General features: G+C 39.8%; 1 protein-coding gene across 3 annotated transcripts in view; it reads left to right on the forward strand.

Annotated features, from left to right (window-relative positions):
• The window catches only part of PLXNB2 (plexin B2), a 260,640-nt gene that overhangs the window by 72,390 nt on the left and 164,185 nt on the right, over nt 1–24,065 (forward strand). For all 3 annotated transcript variants that reach the window (XM_026080566.1, XM_026080568.1, XM_026080567.1), the window contains exon 2: nt 7,210–7,402. The gene's annotated coding sequence lies outside the window, so the exon portion shown is untranslated. The remainder of the gene's footprint in view (nt 1–7,209; nt 7,403–24,065) is intronic.

Below are 24,065 nucleotides of genomic sequence, written 5' to 3' on the forward strand. Positions count from 1 at the left end.
AGCATACCTACACTCTCATGCTCTGTTGTGAGAGGAGGAGGAAGCTGTGATGTGTTTAAAAAAAAAAAAAAGGCACGGGGAAGGGAAATTCTCTTTTCCACCTCACAGTGTATTGAATTCCTCACTCCTTAGCTTTTTTTTATCCTCCACCATTTTTGGAACTTACTGTTTTATGAAAAATGTGAATGTGATATGTGATGTATACTATTATAAACATACACATTATAATATAGTTTTCAAAGATGGGATGAAAGTGATTATTAAAATAATAAAAATTTTCCATTAACTCTAATAATATTTTCCACATCCCTCCATTTCAAAATAGAAGTGCGTTGGATCTGCACTAAGAAGCTGTTCATACCATTGCCCAGCTGTGGATGTGTCAGTGGAGATAAATTCCAGTTTCCCAGAATATTACCCTTTCCAGAGTACTAATTTGCACGCACCTTAAATTTCAGTTTGCCAAAAACAAAGCTTTCCGTGACATTCATCCGTTCCCTCAGCTATGTCTTGAGATTTCACAACATGTTTGTACAATGAGATTAAAGGCCCATGTGACTAAATAAAAACAGCCCCAGCTGTTGTAAATGGCAGCTTTTCTTTGTCTTCCTTTTGCAGGAGCAGAGGTCAGGGATATACATTTATTTTCGTTGTTGTCACGTTGCTTTCTGCATCCTTCCATTCCTCTTTTTGTGTGTTGGCCAGCTGGGACGTTAGCAGCCGATGGCCAAAGAGCAGAATTTGCATTTCTGCTCAGACTGGCCAGTGCACCTTGAGTGAGGTTGCCAGGGCTGGAAAGAAGCTCCTGTAAGACAGGCTGTTGGCCTTGGATCAGGCTTTCCTTTTTTTTTTTAATAACCTGTATAAAAATTAGCAAACTGGGTAGGTTTTCATTCAGTCTATAGTCTTTGGTTGTATTAAGTGTTGCTTCTATCAGATTTATTTATTCCTCAGCCCAGAAAATTTGTAAGAGTAGCCTGCCTCTTTCCTCAAACTGTAGTAGTTTAAGGTTTTATGCAGGGTTTACTGAACAATTTTTGTGTGTGTATGTCCTAGAGGGGGAAGAAAAGCTAAATTTCTTTTTTTAATTTATGTGCCCCTTGAAAGCTGTTTTTGCTGACAAACTGCTTTTGCTTGTTTGCTTTGGTAAAAGATCTGTTTGTGTGACTGCTTAAGGTACCTTCTTGGTGACTTCCAAAGTGTAGGACCACTGTGCCTTTCTGTACTGCTCTCCTCCTTGTGGGAGTTACCTCTGCTTTATTGTAACACCAGTTACAATAGTTTCTATTAAGTAAGTGAATAAGAAATTGTTTAAATAATTTGCCTGTGGAAACAGTAAATGAGAAACTCTCCGTACACGGTTTACAAGAGCCTTGCAGCCACATCTTTTAAAAGAAGAACCCACAGTCTGGCTTTATTGCTGATACTCAACCAGCTGGCAGACAAAAACCTTGCTAGCATTTCAGTTTACAACCGATGATACACAGGGTTTTTCCTCCTTGTAATGCTTTAGACTGAAATAGAATTTTAACTTAAGTTGACACTGTGCTGTTTTCAAGTCAGATAAATAACCGTGTTCCTTTCTCCTCTCTTCGTAATGTATTTGAGATCTTACATTACTATGAACATATTTCCTGGATTGTTATTAACATTATACATTTGTCTGTCCTTACCTTCCTTGAAAAAAATACATGAAACGCAACTGTGTTGCTGTAAAAAGTATTGTTTGCACTTTGACAATGATATGGTTTGTAATTTAAGAATTTTCCAGCAACAGAATTTTCTCACTGAAAAAAATTGTATTTCATTCCTGTGTCTTTTTCACATAACTTTGAGCAAGCACCAGCCTTCAGATTTACATTCTTTGAGCTACCATATATGTATGTAAGTTCCATTTGTTTTAATTCTTCAGAAGGCTCCATTCTTCACTTCCATACCCCATTTACACCTGCACAGTGTTAATGTATCAATATCTCGACTCCACAAACTATTTTTTTTTCTCCAAGGACTTGGATTTTTCTTAACCCATTAGACCCACACTGTACGGGTATAAGTGCTTGTATAACACACCAGGTAGTCAAGAATGTGGTCAGTGGCATCCTAATCTGAAACCTGATAGCATAAATCTCTTTTACATTTGATAGATCATACAGCTAGGAAGAATATTGTGAAAGAGAGGCCTTAGAAAAAAAAAAAGACAAAAAATCCCCAAGTTTGTAAATGTGCACACATAGTGGAAAGGAAAAATTGTAGATTTTTTTTTTCTAATTCTCATTCTCTTAAGTGAACAAAACTTTCTCATAAAACTGGATCCAAAAGAGCTTATACTGAAGGACATACAGTGACAAAATTTACAATGTAGGCATGCTGGGCAAGATGTATTTCTTCTGTTCCTGAAAAAACTAACAACACCATGTGTAACCTGAAATGATGTATCAGGGGACATCCGCCTTCCCTTCTCCCCCGGGAAAATGTTCTTGAAACCGCTGCTGTTTTGTACTGTCCTGCCTATTCCAAGCCATTAGCGTGCCAGAAAGAATTTCATGGGCCCTGAGGCTTTACTAATGGTCAGGACAGGCAGAAGGAAAAAATACCAAACACTTCCCCATATAGGTTATTAACAAGCATAATGAAGAAATACTTGGGGTATTTGGTTTCATAGACTGTATTAATGAAGCAGAAAAAGAAACTCTACCTTATATGAAAAAGAAGTGATACAGACCTGCCTGACTCATCCAGGAACTCTCTTAGGCAAACAAATGCCATATAAAATTGGGATGACTCCCTAAGTCAAATAACAGAGCCTCAGTTCTTCCTGTTGCTCTTCGATGTCCTATACCCCTGTCATCTCTCCTGTCCCTTTCCCCTAGCGCTCCCCCCAAGTATTCAGATGGGAAGGATTTCTTTCTAAGGTATTTACACAAAGAAGGCATTCTGTAGCAGATGAGAAGTCTTCAGATCAAAAGCATTTTAGGGTGCTCTGATCTTTCCCTAGAAACATTCAAAAAAAATGAGTCTTGCTTAGTGCTCTGTACAGTTATTGGTCATTTTGGTGGACGTTGTTGTTCCATGTTCCAGGGCTGTGTGCAAGTGTGTGTGTGTGTGTGTGTATGTTTGTACACACATTTGTCTGAGTCTCGGCCAGGATATGTGCCAAAGAGATTAGACTTTATCTTTCATCCCGGAGAGAAGAGAGCCTAAGTGGGTTTATCATGGGGTTTTCATTCACTCTGTCATTTCTCCCTTCTTTATATTGCATTGCTAGACTTCTAATTTTTCCAGACAGCAGCGCACACCCCTGCAGCTGGCCCTGCATAATGATTCCCTCCTCCTAGACTGACACAAGCTTGGATGAATAAATCTCTTGCCGTTGGGGTGCCTCCTTTGGCAGACACTGTCCCCTGCTCCTCCCCTTGAAAAATAACTGTCCCCTCCGCAACACTCTCATTTACCACCTACCAGCAGTGCCTGCTGAGCCAAGGTGCTGCCCGTGACCATTATCCTGTCTGTGCTGAACATCAGGAAATGGTTCTTCTCTGACAAATACACAACCATTTTTTTTCTTCTCCTAATGACACTTATTAGTGTAAATTGGAGAGCCTTTAGCAACTGTATTTGACACAAACACTACACCGCAAGGCAACCAGCTCCCGTGAAAAGAAAGAGCTGGCTCTGACGGTTTGAATTAGGAGCTGCAGGATGAGAAGGGCTCTCAGGAACAAGAAATCTGCCTGAAATGTTGGTCTTCAGGAGGTTTTAAGTTAGGGATCCCCCTGTTCTCTGAGGCGGATCAAATTCAAAATGATGGCGTGGAACCATTGAATGAGGGCAGAGCTGTGGGATCTAGGGCTTCCCAGCTGCCGAACTCATCCAACACAGTGGCAGTTTGTAAATCACATAGGGCTTGTGGACTGTTTACAAAGTATTGTTTTAAAATCTCTCTCCTTAGTCCTCCATCCTCACTTACAATAGTAGAAGCAAGAATAGTTTAAAAGGCAACAGTCTCTGTTCCTGCTCCATATTATAAACGTACAGGATGAATGTGCAATGTATGGGAAGAGCTTAGTCATACTTTACTAGCAGCAAAGAGATAGGTTAGGGCCAATATCTCTTCCAAGAGTTGTTACGCAAAGTACTAGATATCTAAAATAAGCATTCAGTGTTGTCAGCAATTTGCTGACTTGTATTCAGGATGACACAGTTGCTTTAAGAATTAAGTGGTTTTTTTTCTTCAGCTATAAGTATTAGACTGTTTCTCTACTGCTGTCCCTATGATGATTCATATTGCAGTTATTTGAAAAAGGTAGATAAACTATAATTGTTTAAATACCAACAGAATATGGTAGTGGATGCTAGAAACCAATCTCACTAGTATTTGGTTTGCTAGGTTGTATCATTTTGTGCTTTGGCTATCAGAGAGAGCAAGCTTAAGATTAATTGAAAAGAGTTTTTATCTTTCCAAGTGTGCTGAGCGCTAGTAATATCTTCTCCTCTGTAAATGCTGGCAATTGATTATAAAATGTCAGAGGTGTTAGCATTGTCAGTGACCTTCGTCTAGCCAGCTGGACTAATAGGCCAGACTTGCTTTAGGACACGTTGCAGTCACTGACAGGTTTTGTTGCATCTGCAGCCAACTTTTTATCATTAACAATGAAAAAAAAAAGGATGAGAGTGGTTTGTAAATGTAGCAGTGCTTATTCCCCTAAATTTACTTGAAAAATGGCATCAGACACAAAAAATAATCATTTTGTACTCTTCATGATCTTCCAATTGAACCTAAAGGATTATGGATCCAGGTTTTAATTTGAGCTATATAGGCTGTCGTCCGTTTAGAGAAGTGAACTAAACAATTTCCTCTCTCTGCTGCTGGGGGCTAACTTCTGAACTGATTTCTCTTCCGTTCATTGTCTTTTACTGCATGTTATTAGGAATGCCACTCTTACGACTTCATGTGCAAAAATGCATTTTTGCAGCAGACTTGCATGCCGGCTATACATCATGTACAACTGTTCTCAGGGTTATTAAATTTGACTTTGCATTTCATCTACTCCATTTAATATTCTAAGCTTCTAAGCAAACTATGGATGGATATTGAAGAAAAGGCCCTCCTTTTCTATCAACTCTCTTTTCAGAATTTTTGATTTCTGTTTAAGGCTAACCATGAGATTTTGAACTGGTGATGGAATTTATTTCTTTGAAATGATTTTATTAGAATATGAGCTGTATGGTACCTGTGATTCTTTAAAACGAAGGAAGAAAGAATGTGTATACTCCTGCTTCTTAGTCTCATGCTTGTGGTACTCTCAGGAAATTAGTCTTTTTTTACATCAGTGTTCCCTAGCAGACTTAACAGTGTTAGAATTTGATAGTCAATGTGTCCTTTGGGCTTAAAAGAGAAAGTATCTGAAGTTTTTGGAAGAGGCGAAAGGGAGAGGAGGGGAGCGATGACAGGCGTATTAGACTTTGAAGAGCAACAGAACTAAGGCTCCATTATTTGACTTTCAAACTTTCCAGTCCCATGTGGCATTCCTTCACCTGAGAGAGGGAAAAAGCGTATATATTTATTAATTTTGCTATCTTGCCTTTATGATGTTTTAAGAGTGGGATTCTTGCTATTTATTCCCTGGATATCCCACATATCAATTGATGTCTTTATTCCTCTCTAATGGGAGCAGGTACATGGAGAAATGGAAAAGGAGTTTTTTGCATTGCCCAAGTTTTTCTTCAGTATTAATCAACATACGTGCATATGCTTAAGGATCGGAGGGTGCGTGTGGGGGGAAATCAGGAGGAAGTTTGCCTTCTGAGGGTCTCCTTGAAAAGTCAGCTTTTAACTGCCTAAGAAACCTGCCAACCTGCAAAATGCCTAGGCTAACAGTCTTCATAGCCCCTTTTATCACCTTTTTTTTGTTTGTTTTTAAGCCCTTCTCTAGTGTTACCTAAGTGAGGACTTAGAATACATTCTCTTAGTTTTCTTTTAGAGCTAGTTTTCCATAAATGCATTAAATCCCTTCAGTTTATGACTTGCGAGAAGATACTTCGGCTAATTTAAAAGTGCCTGTTTATGAGTTCTTATGTGTAAACTTCCTGTAGATTTGAATCATTGAAGGAATCTGTGTTGGAGAAGAGGCATACAGTAAAAATAGCAGTAAACTTTATGAAAAAAAAATTTGCTTACATTTACAAGAGTTATAAGCCAGTCTTGGCTCCCTTTGGAGACAATAAAGAATAATTCAGGTTAGAAGGGACCTCTGGAGGTCGTGTAGTCCACTCAGGGTGGAGCCAGTAAGGTCAGATTGCTCAGAACCTGATAAAGTAGTTAGCAGTCTCCTTTGCATAACTCAGAACTTCGAATTTCTTAAAATTTCTGTTAGGGAAAATCGAAATGTAATTTGTCTCCTTTGTTTTCACCTTTAAAAGGAACAAAAAAAAAGAGGCTGGGGAGAGAAGTTCCTTACCATGTATTGCCTTTTATTTTTAGATGGAAATAAAAATTTCATCAGGCTGAATTTTACTTTCTATACTCAATTATTCCCCAGGAAGTTGAAATAAGTATAGATATAGGCTTTTCAAGAATATGCCCTTAGAAGTTAATTTCTGAAGTGAAGGGAAACTGCAAGGTGAGATTGCTCTTGAAAACTGAGCCTTAATAAAGGGTTTCATTTAGGCATCCATCCTTGAAAATGGATGGGTGAACTATGTTGGGAGGGAAAGGGAAAAAAAGGAGATGCAAGAGAATGATAATAGATGAAAGCAAAAGGTAATTTAAGTCCTTGGTTAATGCCTCTATTTTATATTAGTACTGGGGTTTTGGTCATCTCAAAGGAAGTCAAATTCTTATCATAAAGTGTTCTTTCAGATTGGGCTTGAATAAATTTGTTATGGGTCTACCATTTTCCTGTAGAAAAGTGGCCCATTCAAGCTAGAGTTGGGATGCGTAAGTGCTTTATAAATAGCTTTCTAGTGCTTTCTGTGTCCCTAAGATGTACTAAATTGGGAGGGCACCTGGATCTGAAAAAGGCAGAACCGTGCTTATCCATAATGCCACCCTGGATGATTTTCCTCCTTTAAAAAGCCCACGTTGACTGATTAGCAGTCTGAGTGATATAAGTCACCATGACAGTGTAAACTGCCAGCAACATGTCTTGAATATGAAATGTGGCATCATTCCTGTGACAAGGGAGCTGAGACCGTGTCCTGTTGTTGCAGGTGGGAAGACAGAGAGACCACCCACGCAACACTGGGGCTTTCTTGGTGCCCGCTGGAGCTCAGCTGAACAGCGGCTTGGAAGATTAAACACCAGCGCCGTCCCATCTCCTCCTGAAGCCTCAGCAGAAGTCAGCTACCCTCTGCCAAGCAGTGGTGTGCACGCAGAATTTTCATGGGAATTCTTTGATTTCAGGTAGGCTCGCCCTTTTTTTTTTTCTTTAAATATATTAGAGATTTTAAAATGTGAAATCATCATTCTGTTTTTCTAGACAGAACTGTTGCTATTCATCAAAACTTTCAAATGTTGCTGGAGCATATAATAAATGTTTATTACTACTAATGGAGATAAAACTTCTAGGAGCCGATCTTGCAAGAGGCATTAAAATAAGCAAAGAAGAAAGAACAGCTTGGCAGAGGTTCTGTATTCATAAACCTATTTATAGACGGAATGCCTCTTAGAAGAGCAGGTTTGTGCCTCTGCCAGCAAGATGCTTTGGCCTACTGCCGCGCTAGCGCTTGCCCTAATTTTGCACTTACATTCCGAGTCTCCCATGGGGACTTTGAGCAGATGTGTGGTTGAACTGAATCTCAAAGGTGTACAGAGATGACTGTATCTCTGAGGAGGATGAGATAGATTCGATAAAGCTATTTTTGAGGAGCTGGCCATGTTGATTAGCGTGTGTTGGCCTGACGGGACGCTCTGAAGTCTGCTTGTAAAGCCCCTGCCGCCTGCTAAGAATTTTCTTTCTACTTATGTGTCCAAAGAGACCTGAAGTAAAGATTGACAGGGAAGTTACACCAGCACGGCCCTTGGTCTGTCTTTTAGTCACAAACTGGCTTAAAACCATTTAGACAGCTTACTTGGTATCAGTGACATTCCTGGAAGTGCTGCTATCTGATGTGCTATTTCCAGTTTGGCATGAGTTTTGAGGGGAATTTGAGGTTTTTTTCTGGGATTAGCTATGCAGCTTAAATTTCAACCTTTTGCTACCAGTAATAATTGTCCATAGACTGTACTTTTCCAAAGGTAACACTTAGCCTTTCCAGAAAGAGAAACACGTCTCCTGCCTGACACTGAAGAGAAATGTAACAATGGGAGAGGAAAATAAAATTTACAAAGAGCAAAGTTAAGAAAACAAGTGTATTTTAGTGTTTAGCTAATAACTGGCTGCATGCCAATTTGGGAGGGCTTTTTTTTTTTTGCTTGTTTGTGTATGTAAAGTTTTTACTTCCTCTTAAAAACCATTGGGAAAGGGAGGGATCGAAATATAGTTTCACATGCATGTGAGCTGCAGAATGAATACAAATGAAGAGAGTTGTTTTAAAACAAAAGGTACATTCCCTCCTACACACATTCATTTATATACCTAAAATCAGGGAAGAAAAGCATGAAAATAACCACTACTTAAGCTTATTTAAAAATACAGATCAGGAAAAATGAGTATGTATGAGGAACAAATGTGTCTTCTGTGGAGGTTGTTAACCTAAGTGTAGACTCACTGAAATGGAGTAATAGAGTAGTTTTCTTTTGTAATTTTGCTATGGGTTTTTAAATCAGTTATGTGAATAATACAGAATATGATCTGAAGCTGTAGTCAGAAGTCCTTTTCTGCAGGTATAGCCAGCGTGGTTTCAGAAAGCCTCTGTGCCAGGCCGTGGCTAGCACTCCCACAACTGAGACACCGCAAGCGCTCACGTGTTTCTGGTCGTATGCTGTTTCATTGCAGCATCGGCCTTTAGTGACCTAGCTCGCAGATGGAAACTCTTTCCAAAAAAGAAAACATATCCACCAAGATGTGTTTCATAGTACACTGTTATTAAGCTTGTTTATATGTCTGACTGGAAAGTCTGCTATTCAAAGCATGATTGGTCTTAGACTATGCAATGATTAAATTTTGATACCTTGCATTAAACTGTATTAGACTTTTACTGAAATTACTGCCAGTTCCACATAACTGAACTGATTAAAGGTAGTATTTCCTTTGCAAGAAGCCTTCCCTGATCTAGTTGTTTCTTGAGATCTGTTTTTTGGAAAGAAAGATTAGCATCCTTGTGTTTTTTAATAAAATGAATTGAGTACTAAAAATCTATGGTCAGCAGTTTGGATAGTAGGGTAGTACACCAGAGTATGTGGCTCATTGCTCTAAGGAGTATGTAGGAAAGTAAATATGAATATTAATGTTGTTAATTCCTCTGTTACAAAGAGAACAGAAAATGCTTATCCAAGAGTTAAAAACAGTTTATGGAATTCCTCAGCATTGCCTTTCATAGTACACAATTATGAACTTTGACACATAGTGGATATAAAGTGTTTCCTGGTGTTACCTTTGTATAAATAAGCATAGTTCAGGTTGCTTGGTTGGTTTTTACAACTGCTTTATGAATTACATCGTAGTGTTTAAAGACAGAAACAAAATCTATGAGCTTCTCTACTGTTTTTTTTTTTTTGTTTCCAGAAGCTTTCCTCAAACTTCATTAATCTTCCACCTTTTTCCTTTAAATGGATGGCCAGTGTAACCATTTTTGCACATTTGCATCATGTGGAGATATGTGTCTCTTAAAGTTCTCAAGGCAAGTGTAGATGCAAATCTGGTTCACTGGTGTTCCAATGAACTTTACATGTAAATCGAGCTTCTAATAAGTCAGCATTGTGCTAGAAGGTGTTAATGGCTGCCATCAATCAGAGGGCTGGTAAAAGTTGTTCGTCCCCCTCCCCCCCAGACTAAATGAGAGAGCAATTAAATGCCCTTTTGTTGAGTGATAGCTGAGACAATAGAAATCAATGTCCAAAGCACAAACCAGAATGGCAAGTCTTAAATATAAGCTAAGCCATGTGTCCCAAGGGATTGACATGTTGATTTGCTTACAGCTGAGAGTGTATATGAAAGGAATAACTGAAAGTGTAGACAGCAGGAGAAGCAGTAATGCTTCCTGGAGTGGCGCCAAAATAGAGAATATTTGTTGGGAAGACTTGTCAATGAGGCTGTGGGTCCATGAGCATTAACGCTGCATCTGTGCAGCCCAAGATCAGCCAGCAGTGCAACTTTGATCCGGAACAGCCTCTGGCATATGATCATGATCAGAAAATATAATGCCAAGTTTGTTTGCATTATGTTTTTTATGTTGGCTGCTCAAGTATGGACAACATCTGATCTGGTATGAAGTCTACTGATACAAACTTAGCCTTTCAGCTTTTCTGAAAGTACTTCAACTGACCAAGGGAGTTTACACTCCATCAGCACTGTTATTACCATGTTTTAGATCTGAAGATCCCTAGAGCAGGGTTTGCTGTGTTGTCAAGCCACAGCTTGAGGAGGAAGACATTGGATTTCTGACCTCCCAAAAATGCTGTTAGTTCCCAAACACCTACAGGTGCAAGATTTGCTCCGTGTCTTTCCTAAGGAAAGTCTCACTATAAAAAGTACACAGTGTGGTGATCAATTTCTTGTTAAATGGAAGCAATCCTGTGAGACCTGTCATATTGGTTAACAATTTCAACCAAAGGACATGCAGTCATTTAGGCTGCTGAACATTTTTTGCCTGTCTTATTTACTCCAGACCTACAAGGCTTACTGATGTCAGTGGGACACTTCCTTTTGACTCCAGCATGCTACTCACACAATTCTGCTTTAGCTTCATTGCCTTGCTGAAAGGGCTTTATACTACTTGTGTGCACAGGGCTGCATTGTCTGTAATCTGCGTGGGCTTGTTGTTGTTGTTGGGTTTGTTTGTTTGGTTTTTTTTGCTTTGTGCAAAGTTGTAAATACATTGAGAACAACAAGCTATTGCACTTAGTAATGGCAAGACACATTACTATCACACAGCTCATATGCTGTTGGCAAAGACTGTGGCTATATGACGGTTTGCAGCAGCTCGACTGAACTAAGAAAGTTTCTGGCAAGTTTAGGTCTCCAAAGAAAGGTCACAGTAAGGAATTATTTTATTTTTGTGTCTGAAAAGTATTCCACATATATGACCAGTCATCTGAAGTAATACTTGAATTTTTTAAAAATGAAAATATGCCTATTTAGAGATCTCTCTAAGGAACTAATTGTGTCACAGCTTATTCTTTTGGGGGCTTCAACAAATAAAAACAAAAGTACCTGTATTAAGAGGTCCACAGAAATCAGTAGGCATTAGGAATGGATTGATACAGAAACTGCTGGGGAGTGTCCTACATAGACTATGTCTTCATCCTTGTCACTCAGTGTAAACTGCTCATCAGGTTTCCTTCTGTCTCTTCCTTGCATCCCCATCAGGGACAGTTCCTCACTCCATCTCCCTCACTCTCTTTGCACACTCATTCGTTCTACTACTTCCAGGTGTTCGATCTGTGGTTTCATAATACTGAGAATCCAAAATTTGAGGTATATAATCTTCAAATTACTTTGAATGATACACTTTACAATTCCATTATCTTCATATTAATTCATATGCTCACCTCAGATGTTAATTCTGGTTCTAGCCTTAACTTGCACCTTGCTTCTGCATCAGGTTCCCCGTTAAAGGAATGTAAAGCAGAGACCCTAGGAACCAAGAGGGATTCAGTATGCGCACAGCAATGCATTGCCATATTAGCAGCATGAATACTTGAACTCTTCAATGAGGACCTTGAATTATTAATCTAACCTTTACTGTCACTGATACCTTTACCTAAATATTAAAGCATTCTTATCAATAAGCATATAATAATATAGTCTACAATGTGGCCAACCTAGCATGAGACAAACATAGATAGGTGTAGAGCACACACAAGTGATTTGTAATGTTTTATATGTACTAATTCTGTGTCTAACTTTGAATAATCACAGATTAGCTTTTTTTAAGCATCTGCTTCTATATTGCAAACGTTCAGCAGTCCAACAGAGCAGAGCCTTAATACTAGGACTGCTGTTTGATGTGTCCATTAGTTCCTGCAAATGCCTTGGAATACAATGGGATAGTATGCAGACTTCAGAGCTGTCATGACAGGTATTAAGAATGTGTCAAATCCCAGTGATGACTGATAACATATCTGTCATCTGTGATGGGATTATTAGGAAGAGGAGAAAGAGTTTCTCCATGAGAAGAAAGATATTCTAGGAAAAGGGGGGGGGGAGAGGAGGAGAGAGGATTTACTGTTCTTCTGAGCTGCCTCATTTAATTAAGCCTTGTCTAGTCCATAAACAAATGTATTAACTTCCTGAATGCTTTGGCAGCTTACGGACTTTAACACTGCAACAGTAATTCTAGAGAATTTAGGTTTCTCTTTGGTGGATAGCTGTGCATGTAGGTATTGTAGCTATGATGAAAGTTCTTGGCTAGTACATGGAAATAGCTAGTGTAATATTTACTTTTTTTTTTTCTAATTGAGAATATAACAGTACTGTGGAAGAAAGAATTCAGTAAGCACATAAAACATTTTCTGCATGGAAATTCTTTATAGAACTGATGAAAGAGTACAGTCTGCCAACTCCATTTCATTTGCATCTTTGGTTAGCAAAAGGATGTGAAGTATTGCTTTTTTATTCTGAACGTGTATCTTGTGTGAGTGTGGGAAGGAGGCTGTGTTTTGTGTGACTTGTAAAATTGGGTTCTGCTTCTGGAAAGGTATAGTGGAAACGTGTGCATAGTACACAAACTCATTCCATTTAGCTCAGGTATTTAAGGCTGAATGGTAAACACATCAAAGGTCTCAAAGTGGCTAAATATTACGACAAAAATATGAACATTGTTCTGCTGTGTCTTGCTACTTAGGTAATGCTAGGACAAAGGAAGTGACCTGCATACTTCTCGCTGTCAACGCCTTTGGTGTAGGAGTATCCCCAAGAGCAGTAGAACCAGTGTAGCTAACCTGTAAGTCCCCCTACATACACAGTCCAGTTCAGGGGGCATATTAGATGTCAGGAAAGACAGAAATTTGAAGTACAGTGGACTGAGACAACTATTAGCTGTCATATAAGCCCTTAAACCTACTTTCAGCAGGGGCAAATTCAAACGGCCTTTGAACAGAGGCTCATGAAGCTGTCCCTGATCAGTCTGTCTCTGTCTCTTATGGCAATTTTCCCATTGGCTTGGTGTGAAAAAGGAAATAGTCTTTATTTCTGCCCCTTCTACAGGCATAGCAAAGGTGCTTATCAGTCAGGTCCCCTAATCCCTCAGGGACGCCAAAATGTTAGCGGCCAAAGTGACCAAGTAGACACTTGGGCTTTTGTAAGCATGGCCTAGCTTGTGCCTGTGTTTCAAGTATGAGTACAGGCTATGAGTTACTGGCAGGAGCAGTTTCCTGGGGGGCAGTTGTCTTGTTGAATGTGTTCAACCAAAATGATTGTCAGCTGAGGTGATGTAGTTGATGGCCAGCAACGTTGGTTGATGGGTCAAAGAGGAGCAGGTACTCTGAAAGGTAAGCTGGAGGCCGAAGGCTGTTCTCGGTTTTGGGAGGCGGAGGTCTGAAGCAGAGAGGTCCTGGTCTCTATTAAGACCAAGTCGTAGTTGCCATGGCATTAATTGAACAGTGTTTAGGTGATATTTAAGTGATTGGTGGTACATGAGAAGTGCTCCGTGGCCTAGCCAAAAGTGAACACTGTCAGATAGTTTTGAACCCTGTTCCTCACAGTCATTGATGGCAAATCAGCTGTCACAAGCTGTCCACATCTTTCTTCTGCTTCTCAAGCCTAGTGTTACAGGCACAAAGAGGTAAAGCCCACGGCCGGGTAGCCCGCTGCTCTCCCTGAGCAGCACAGCAGTGCAGCGCCAGCTTCCTTCTCCTGGGAGGTGACCTGACCTGGCCCTGACGTGTGCAGCCCGTGACCGCTCAGCTCTGGGATAGTGACTGGTGGCAGAGGAACGGCAAGGGCAGCTGAGGGCCATAATTCTTTAACTGCTGCAAAAGGATTTGCCAGAGCAAGTCTCAATGCCTGCAGCGCTTTTATAAGCATGGCCTACCTTGTGTCTAGATCTCAAACGCAAATGCAGGCTGCAAGGTACTGGCAGGTACACTGAGGTGGGAACTTGAGGCACCACCGCTCGCTGCCGTTAACTGCCTGTGTGCATGCTCCTACCAGGGAGATACCTCTGGCTCACTGGAGCACAAGAGCACGCACATGGGCGGTTGCAGCATGTCCATGGCTTCAGAGCTGGTTCACACCCTTGCTTACCTCATGGAAACTTACTCATCTGCCCAGGCCCTCAGGAAAGACCTTTTTTTTTTTTCTTCTGCAAATGCACATTTACCCCACCCACAGAGGCTGGCTAAGCAAAGATTTTAGAGCAAACTGAAGCAAGGGCTATGGGTTTTAAATGTGTGTTGTGGTTTGAATTATTTCCCAAGGTAGTTGTCTCCACAGTCTCTGGCCAACAATCTCAGACAACTAGTGATTTGGGTACCTCAACCTGTGGCTGGTTTAGCTTAAGAGCTGTTAAAGGAGCCTGATTTTTTTTTCAGAAGCTGAACTCAGCATTTCTTCAAAGTAACTCAAACTGTGCAACCAGAAATCATTAATCATACTTTAAAATCTTGGCTTCAACTTCTCCTTTTAAATGTAAGAGACTACCATACGGGATGTTAATGTTTTGTCTTGTTGGCTGGCAGTACCTCATTTCATACCAATTAAATACGGTTTTGTAAAGAGGAATGGCTGTGGAGAATGGCACTGCAGCAAAGAGCCTTTCTCCATTGATCATAGGATGGCTTTTGGCCCAGGGTAGATGTGACACAGATGTTCATGTATATTGATGATTAGTAGCCTGCAGTGTGACTTCACTTTTTTGTCGCTATCTGTTCTGTGTCCCTACACTTCGGAAGGAAACGCTAGCACAAATGGAAACTATTGGCAGTAGACCCAGAAGCTGCCATGTTGCTGAAGGTCTCTGTAGAATAAGGTGATGGTGTTTCTAGCTGCTGTGTTGCTCATTGTTAGTAGCTGATTAGGTTGAAACAGGGTTTTTTTGATGCTTTTTTTTTCCAGTGCTGCCAACTCCCATCTATTTTTACCAGATTTATATAGTGCACATTTCTTGGGTTTTCTGCCCTGGGAAAGGACTACAGGAAAATAAAGCTGTGAATATGAGCTTGGAGTACTTCTCTGAGGGACGCTATTTCTTCTTTATACCGCCTTTCCCTTCTCCAGTTCAGCAGACTTTGATAGTTTAAAAAAAACCACAGAAATGCTTATCTGGGAGGTATTGCAGAAGTTGACTTGAGACTCAGCTGTTTCTGTTTTCATTTTGCCATATATGAGGCATCCTGAGATAACATATAGTTTGAAAATTATGAGGTTGGGGGAGTCACCTTTTGAAGATCACTGAACTTTTAATAAAATTCCTTTCAGAGTCCAAGATCAACACTACATTGCACAGTCTCAGTTTTGTTTTACATGTGCACGCATTTAGCTGCAGTCCAGTTCTTGATTTATTTTTTGTTTAGTGGCAAGATTAGAAGCATCCTTTAGAAACAAACCACCATCACCCAACTTAAATGAGTAAGGATATTTTTAACCTTAAAAAAAAAAAAACTTTATATGTATAACCCTTGAGTTCATGACATAGTTCAATGAAAACTGATTTCCATGCTTGTTTGGACAAGTAAAATATTTCCAAAAAATAAATAAATTAACAGTGGCTGTGATTGTTGGTTGGGGGAGGGGAGTTAGAAGCCAAATATTGCAAAACAGTGAAAGATTTTTGTTTTGAAAACGTTTAACTGTTGACATGAGGATGTTTGTTAGAATATTTTTAGTGCTGATAAAGAAAAGCAACATTCATTGGAATTTGGGTAATCTTGAGTGAAAACACATGTTAAGCCTTTTGTTAAGCTCCCCTTGCTCTGCTTTGGATGGTAGCATTACACAATGCTTAGGAAAGGTTTTTCTCAGCTGACAGTTTCCTTTATTGTTTCTGACTCTAAGCCTTTTGTACTGTATTTGGAGGGGAGGGAATGAGAGGAAAAGAGGTTTGGTCATAAAAAGAATAGTGTGCTACACTAGTGTGACATCTCTGATAAGACTTTTTATGTGGTATTTGCAAGTTGAAAGGTTGCAGCTAAGGCTACCTATAGCAAAGCTGCAAAATTTGTACTGATTTTAATTGTGGTGTAAAACATCATTATTATCATATGAAAAGCGCCAATGATGCCTTGGCTTGCTTGATAAAATAAGAATCTGTTCATGGTAATGACCATTAACTCACTGACAGGATGATAAAGAGATTACAGGGTTCAGCTTCCCCTTTATAAAGAATTGGTTGTTGCACATGCTATCCTGCTAGTCCAATCTCAGAATGTGTTGTGGAACAGTAATGGAAAACATTTTTAATATTTTTAATGTGCTACCTGACAGCATGATCTCTATAGTACACAATTTTCTGTTTCTCTGACCTCTTACACACCAATTGTATTGGGAAAACATTAATTAAACTGGAACAATGTATTTATTGTAACTGGAAGTTGCTTTTATCACAGTTCCTATTGTTCAGGTTCCAGAGGAGGAATGAAAGAGAAGACTGTTTAAAGATGCCTCTTTGTTCGTAACTGCCAAAAAGTAGCAGTAAACTATAAAAGGGAAGCTTTCCTTCTATGCAGTTTCAGTCCCTTGAGCCTTAATGCAAAATGGTTTATATTAAAATTAAAGTAAGGTAATTTTGGAAGTGAATTAGTCTCAAGCATGGGCCACCAATGAGTTTTGGTCTTCCGATGCTGTTAAGTAGACTGTGTATAGCGATTGTGTATTCAGCTAGCATCACTTGGCACACCTTGAAAAGATAGTAACTTTTTGGGTGATGCAAAGAAAAGTGGGACCTCATGAAAAGGTGCTCGTGGTAGTGGTGATTGTGGTCTGAAGATTGTTAGGCAGATGGAATAGTTGGGGGACCGTGGTAAGATTTTGAGTTCAGAGTCCAGCAGAGTCATGTCTCTCTGAAAGAGCTTGGAGCCTGACTGCTTCTCATTTCCCTAATGATATAATTTGGCTTAATAAAACTGTCTCCCTGTAAGCCTTGCCTTACAGAATCATACAAGATATAATGTACAGCATGTTTAAATGGAAGACAGTTCAATTACCTCATCTATCCTAAATACACAAAATAAAAGGAACAGTTTTTATTCATGAGTAAGTATTAGGCAATGTAGTTTCCAGAAAATTGCACAGCATTTTTTTAAATCAGTCAGGCCATACCCAGCAGCAAGGTTATTGCTTTTAAACACCCATTTTAAATTCCTGTCTGTCCTATTCCTTCCTTGTTATTGTTCCTGTCTTTCTGTTATAAATTGTTGTCCTCTGATATGTCAAACTGATCAATTATGTATCATACAGAAATGCAGCTTGCTTTTCTTAACTCTCTTGCCCAACTGTAACCAGTTTCTTTGTCACGCTTCTAAATAGTATCTTGCCTTTTTTGAAAGTTGCTGCACCATTTATATTATTCTTAGTGATGTGTGAAATTTCCTCATTCCCTTTTCCTTACCAGCCACTGGCTACATGCATTCATAAAGTAGAAATGTTGCCATAAGATATGGGACTGAGAGAATTATAACAACAGCAAGCCTGAGAATGCCACCTTGAGCCTGCTAGTCCATAAAGAAGAATATAACATTGCAGAATTTACCAGGGTTGCACAAGCCGCTCTGAGGAGCTGGAGGCTGCCTGCTGCTCTGAAAAGCTGGGGGACCTGTTCAGACCCCACTAATGCCAGAAAAGGTAACCCTGAAATACATGGATGGAGTAACTAAGCTCATAAGCTAGTAAATGTCTGGGAGCCCTTGCTGCTGCTCTGCTGTAGCTTCCCTGCAATCAATATTCAGGTGAGCTTTACCCTAGCTTGCTTGGAGACTGGCCTGGGGGGAGTTTAGGCATGGTCTCAGATCTGTCAGCTCAGTCTGACAGGCTCTTAAGAACATAAGCGTGTGAATTGTCAAGAGGGTTAAATGTGCTGGGGGTCTTTATCCCCATCTTTTGCTGCCAAAATATCTGTGAATAAATGGGAATAATCCTTTTTCTTTGTATAGACAGTTCACCTCATCCGATTCTTTTGTTGATGTCTCTGTCCATTGTTTGTGATCTTACCTTTTTTACGGTGACAGGCATGCATGCTGAAATTTGACATTAGGACATCCCAAAGCAGATCCCAAAAGGAGAGATCTGAAAACATGAGTCTGCATGTAGGCAAAACCTTGGGGTGGGTTAGCATCCTGCCCTGAATGACATTATTCTCATTTCCCACCGTGCCACAGATGCACTGGCACGGTACCTTCAGGAACAAAGCACAAGCCCTGCCTTGTTCCATCTCAAAAGCTGTTTCCGTGTTGCAGTATTCCTTACCTGATCATGCTAAATTGTGTAAAATAGGGACTGGGGCACTTCATTAAAAATAATAATTAAAAAAAAGCTAAGGAAGCCAGTTAGCTGTCTTGCAGTCCCATGGACAAGGAAGCAGTAAACATAAAAACTGAGACTACTGATAACATTCTTTAGTATGTCTCAGAAGTTTTGATCATAGTGCTCATCTGTAAGGGAATAGTCAAAAAGAAAAAAAAAATACCACCAGCCCCTTATACTGTGTGGCAATTTCTCTTCATTCTGATGTGTTAAATACTTGCTTTAAATATGTAGAACATCTTGATAAGTCCTGAAAGAGTCATTAAAATTAATAATCCTTTCATTAAGACAAAAGTCTCACCAAAGAGCTCTTAGATTCTTTGTCTTCTATTGAACATTCAGCAAAATCAGCCCTGAAGGCACTTGGCTGGGTTTTCACTTTTTCTGCTTAGTATCTTTCTCCAGAAAAAGTATTTAAAAAGCAACAGATGTAATTGTATAGCAAATATATGGCAAAAAATTTTTTTTTGCTAAGGAGAAAAAAAACTAAATCAACATCAGGAGTAGATTTCTTGGCTGCTGTCCAGAAGTGATTTTAATCTTTGTGGAAATAGAAACCTGAAAATATAAGTTTTGGGAGAAAATTAATTGAATTCTTTCTATCTATGGAATACAGAATGCACCACTAGAAGTCTGCAAGTTATTTAAAATGCACTGTATGGTTTAAAACTTATATGCTGCACTAGAGTTTTCTGTAATGTCCACTGTAGAGTCAGCCATCTGTATAGTAACTTATATTATTATGTTTCATATATGGCACTCAAAAAATGATTCTTATTCTTTTCTTTCTGATGTGAAGAAGCATTCTCAGTCAATAAACTCTCAAGCTACTCTTCTGTCATCATTGCTGCTTATTTGTTTTTTCTCTAAATCTTGCTTAAATTCTTTTAAAAGAATGTTCCAGTTTCTTGATAGTTGAGAGAATTGGTTGTCTTTTTCCAGGAACAAAATGCTTCTTGATGAAAATACAAATGCAGTACAAGTTGAAAAAATATTTAGACCCCCTTTATAGTTAATGGAGAAAAATGGGTACTTCTAGAATGTGATCCAGCACACCTCTTCAGATCTCCACCTAGAATAAGATTAATTGCGTTCTGCAAGTGCCTCTAACTCTCCAAGTGCCTGACTCAGATAGCTATTTCCACACTGCTCTCCAGCATTTCAGTTTCAGCAATGAATAGCACAGCTAAGCAAGGACCTGTGTCTCTTCTATTGTGTTTGTTTATAAATAAAAAAAAGTGTCCAAGAACTATTTTGCATATGTCTCCAGTTCACACAGCAAAGTTGCTCAGTGAGGTCCTCTCTTTCACAGCTTTTGGGTATTTACTTGGAGGCAAATTTGGCCACAGAAAGGCTGCTTTAAAGTTTTATTCAGACTGAAGCTATATCTGGTAGAGCAAACTGCTTCAAAAATAGGCTGTTAGTATCCCTTTCCTTAGAAGTATTCCATACAAGCGCTGGAGAAGCTTTACCAAATGCATGTAGTAAACAAATTATTCTTCTTTAGTGTTAGCTGTTTCCCTGCTATGGTTTGGAGAACTCTGTACAAATTGGCTTTCTGAGACTGTGTTGTATTTCACATTTTATATTCATGATAAACCAGAAAATGAGATACGCTAGGTTCAAAGTGATTTTAACTTACGTGAATTTGTACTTAGAACTGTGGTTGACCTTCCAAAAAGCTGTGTTTGGCTATGTGCTATGTGTCCTGAGACAATCTTGAAGACAGTCTTAAGCTTTGCACAGAAGGCAAGACTAAAAAATGTGTAGGACGTTAGCAATTTATGTATCTGTAATATATTACAAAGGAATTTTCCCTCTGTATCAGTGCGGATGTTAATCTATGTTTTGTCCCACACAGTACTGTATTTTTTATATGGGAGTACCTGATACGTTGCAGTGTGCATTAGGGAATGGCGTGGTCATTGGGCTATAGACACTCTGTTTGGCACAGCGAACAACTGAATTTGTGTAAAAACGGCACAGGGAGCATTTGCATGCTTCCCAGCCGTGACTGTGCTGGCAATGGGCGCAAGCACTGGGGGAAGTGGCAATGTGGCAACACTCCAGCTACTCCTAGAAGGAAGAGCTTGACCAAAGCATCCATAATGTGCGAGTTTGTATTCGCTAACCAGCTTGGTGGTTTTGGTTTGGTTCCTGCTATCATTGTACTGGATTTTATTCTAACCATCAAAATGTCCAGACTTTGTCTCAGTTGTCCTCATCTGCTGGCTTTGATGACAGCATCAGTCACTTGTGTGCTGTGCCAAACTTTTATTAGTTTGCAAATTTTTACAAGGTGAGTTTGATGTGCTCAGTCTGTATTGTTTGTGACTGAAAATACCTTTATCATTTCAATTGCCTTTTCAGTTTTGTTTCATATGGAAGCTTTCCAGAGCTGCATTGCATATGTTTGATTATAATTAATCAACTGGTGATATATAAAGCTAATGTCTTTATTCATTTAGCACACTGAAATGCACTTTTCCAAAATGATAGGCCTATAATACTTTACCTAAGGGCTCTGACTCATGATTGCAGGCAGATTTATTTGGTACAAGGGATGTGGTAGCAGGAGTAGTAAGCTTTGATCTGTTGTTTTTCATTTTTGAAAGGAAATTGCTTCCTGGATTCATCTGCAAGTCTTACTTCTCTAAGGTTCTCCCTGAGTACTGGTTGCGGTGTGAAGTTTTGGCCTCCCTGTGTCTCCTAGGGTAAAATCCCCTAACGCACCATCTCTTACCAGGCCCTAGAGGGGCGAGAGGACTCTGGGCGCTGGCCATGGTGGGATCTGACAAGGTTGGCCTCTGCACTACCTTCCTTGGGAGAGTCTCTTTCAGCAGGTGGCTGAAGTGAGTGAAAAAGCTCTTTCCAAAGGCTCTCACTAATTCATTTGCCAAAATGTTCAGAAATATATTGTGCACTGATGCAGTACGAAAAGGGAGCTATGCACACATCTCCCTCACCCATGGCCCTGTCTCTGTATTACAGGCAGATCTGCCTTGTTCCTGGCCTTTGCATTAGCAGGTACAGGCAGCACTTTTTTCCTATGCTGGTGTTGCTGGCCAGTCAGCTTGTTTTCCTGGAGGTACGGGGCAGCGTTTCTGAACTTACTCAAGGCTCTCTTTCCTCTTCTTTCTCCTGAAGCTCTGGTGTCCTTTGATCTTCTTGCCCCAGGTTTGGCAAACAGCCTTGCCATCAGGCTTGGCTTGAGGAGCCCTTAGAAACTATAAAACTGGCTAATTTGTTGGAGAGGAGGCTTCTTAGGCCATTGTTTTACCTTTCTTGCTTGGATATCTAACTATCCCTTTATGGCTTCCTTTTGCTTTTCAACTGTGTGGTTTTGGGCAGGCAATGAAACAAAACAAAACAAGAAGAAAGATACAATGGCTTAAAAAAAAAAAAAAGGCAACAGATGCTTTCTTAGTTCAGCCCAAGCAAATTTTTTGTTTTCTTCCCTCCCAAAACCTAACTACATTCATATGGTAGGGTGATACCACTTGGCTTTATTTTGATGCCCTGCCCTACCTCGAAGTCCATAATCTATTTGTCACTCTCCCAAGTTGCCTTTCACCCACAGTTGCTAAACACCGCCCAGGCATTTAAAAACAGAAGCGATCATAGTATAAAAACAACCGTCTTGCTTAATTCATTTGCATTTGTGTGTGTGTGTGTGTTTTATCTGAGAGAAGTTATCTCCAAATACAAGATGTTGTAGTTACTTGTCAATGTGGTTAGTTCTATTTTAATCTCCTTCTCCTGCGAGAGGGAAGTCCCATGCTCGGGGCCACCCAAAGAAGTTCTCCCTTCTTTATGCATGAACTTCCTCCAGTTTAAATCACTCGACTGATGTCTGACTCCCTTTGAAGTTGATGAAAAAGATTTTTGCTCTGAAAATACTCAGTATGTGGCTTCAACCTGCTCTGCACTGGCCCCCAGAATAGTGCAGCATGGCTAGGATTCCTTAAAGTTTTCAGGACTTTGTTTGCCACATTTTTGCTATAATGAAGTGCCCAGGCCCAGGATTTCAAATATGCCTTCACCGGACGCCTGACACCATACGAGATCATTTCTTCTGATGTTACATCTGGTTTCCAACATGCCTCTAGTGCTTCCAGACTTTTTGTGTTTCCCCCATGGAGGGGGCTGCATTCCTCAGCGTGAAGCTTGCCACAATGGGGAAAAGCTATGCTTCAATTAAACCTATAATAGATGCTAAGAAAAGTGTATAAACAGTGCACTGCTTCCAAGCTGTCAGCTGAATAGCTTCTCCCCTCAGACATTTCTGCTATTAATAACAAATTTTCACTGATGTCTGCTCTACCACTAATCCTCTGGACCATTTTCAGTTCAGTTTTTTGGAAGGTGAAAATATCTTACAGGTGACTCCAGGCTGGCAAATCAGAGGTCAAGTTTAAAATGAAACAAACAAACAAAAAAGGCTAAATCCTGAGATTGTACTCTGGCAAACTCCTGTTAATTTTATTGATTTGAATAAAGATATAGTAAAAACATGAGGACTTCAGGATGTGGGACAGCGTAGAGATGGCTGCTGGCTGATTCCTGTGATGTTAGTTCTATGTACCATTGCATTTTCATATATTCTTTGCTTTTTCTGCCAAAGACAGTAGTATGTAATTCATACAGCCAAGAGACAGCTTCTTTGAGGGCAGTAGTATTAAAAATATTGCTTCTTTTTTTGGCAAACTAGAAACATTCTTGTGTGTATATAAGAAAGATGGACTGGATATTTCTGGATGCTCACTAATTCAGTTCAGCTGCCCTTGTTGTTTTGTTTGCTTGGTTTCGGAAAATGAGTGTAAAGGAAAATATGTAGAATTACTTGAAAAATAATTCTTTGTGATGCTGCAAACCAGGGTGTTCATATCTCTTCCATATATCAAGAAATCGATCATTTGCTCTATTTTTTAATCTGTAATTCAAAGCATGTGTCCCTGTAATGGGTGGACCGATTTGGTTTTATCAGAGTAATGATCTGTGGATAATATTCTCCTGCATAGCTACTTGTGCAACAACCATTATATCTTCATTGTCTGTTTATCTTTGATGTGTTTATGAATTTACTTACACAGCAAAAGGTAAGAAAGCTTATGAAAAAAATACAGATGGTAAGAAGGCTTGTGGAAAACATTGCTGCAAAAGCTCCCTTGAGGGATGGTGCCCCAAACCCTGAAGCAACTGCACACTAGGGAAGTAAAACCCTGTTATCACAAGATGGTTGATGGGTTTCCATGCACAGGAAAAGAAACTGGTGACTGTCACAAGACAAGCTGGGGCTACTTTTCATCTTTACCCAGAGGCAGCTGCGCAGTTTGCCAAGTGGCTTCACACAGCGAGGAGGAGAGCAGGCAGGAGCAGCCAGGATGCCAACCTTGCGCACTGTTATAAAAGGGTGAAATATGGTGTGGGAGGAGAAAAGGGAAAATGAAAATAAGGGAGGCATATAAAGGGAAGAAGGGTAAAAATCTCCTGGAGTCAGTGTGAAGC

This window comes from Apteryx rowi, unplaced genomic scaffold (genome assembly GCF_003343035.1).
Source record: "Apteryx rowi isolate R43461 unplaced genomic scaffold, aptRow1 scaffold_526, whole genome shotgun sequence".
NCBI lineage: Eukaryota > Metazoa > Chordata > Aves > Apterygiformes > Apterygidae > Apteryx > Apteryx rowi.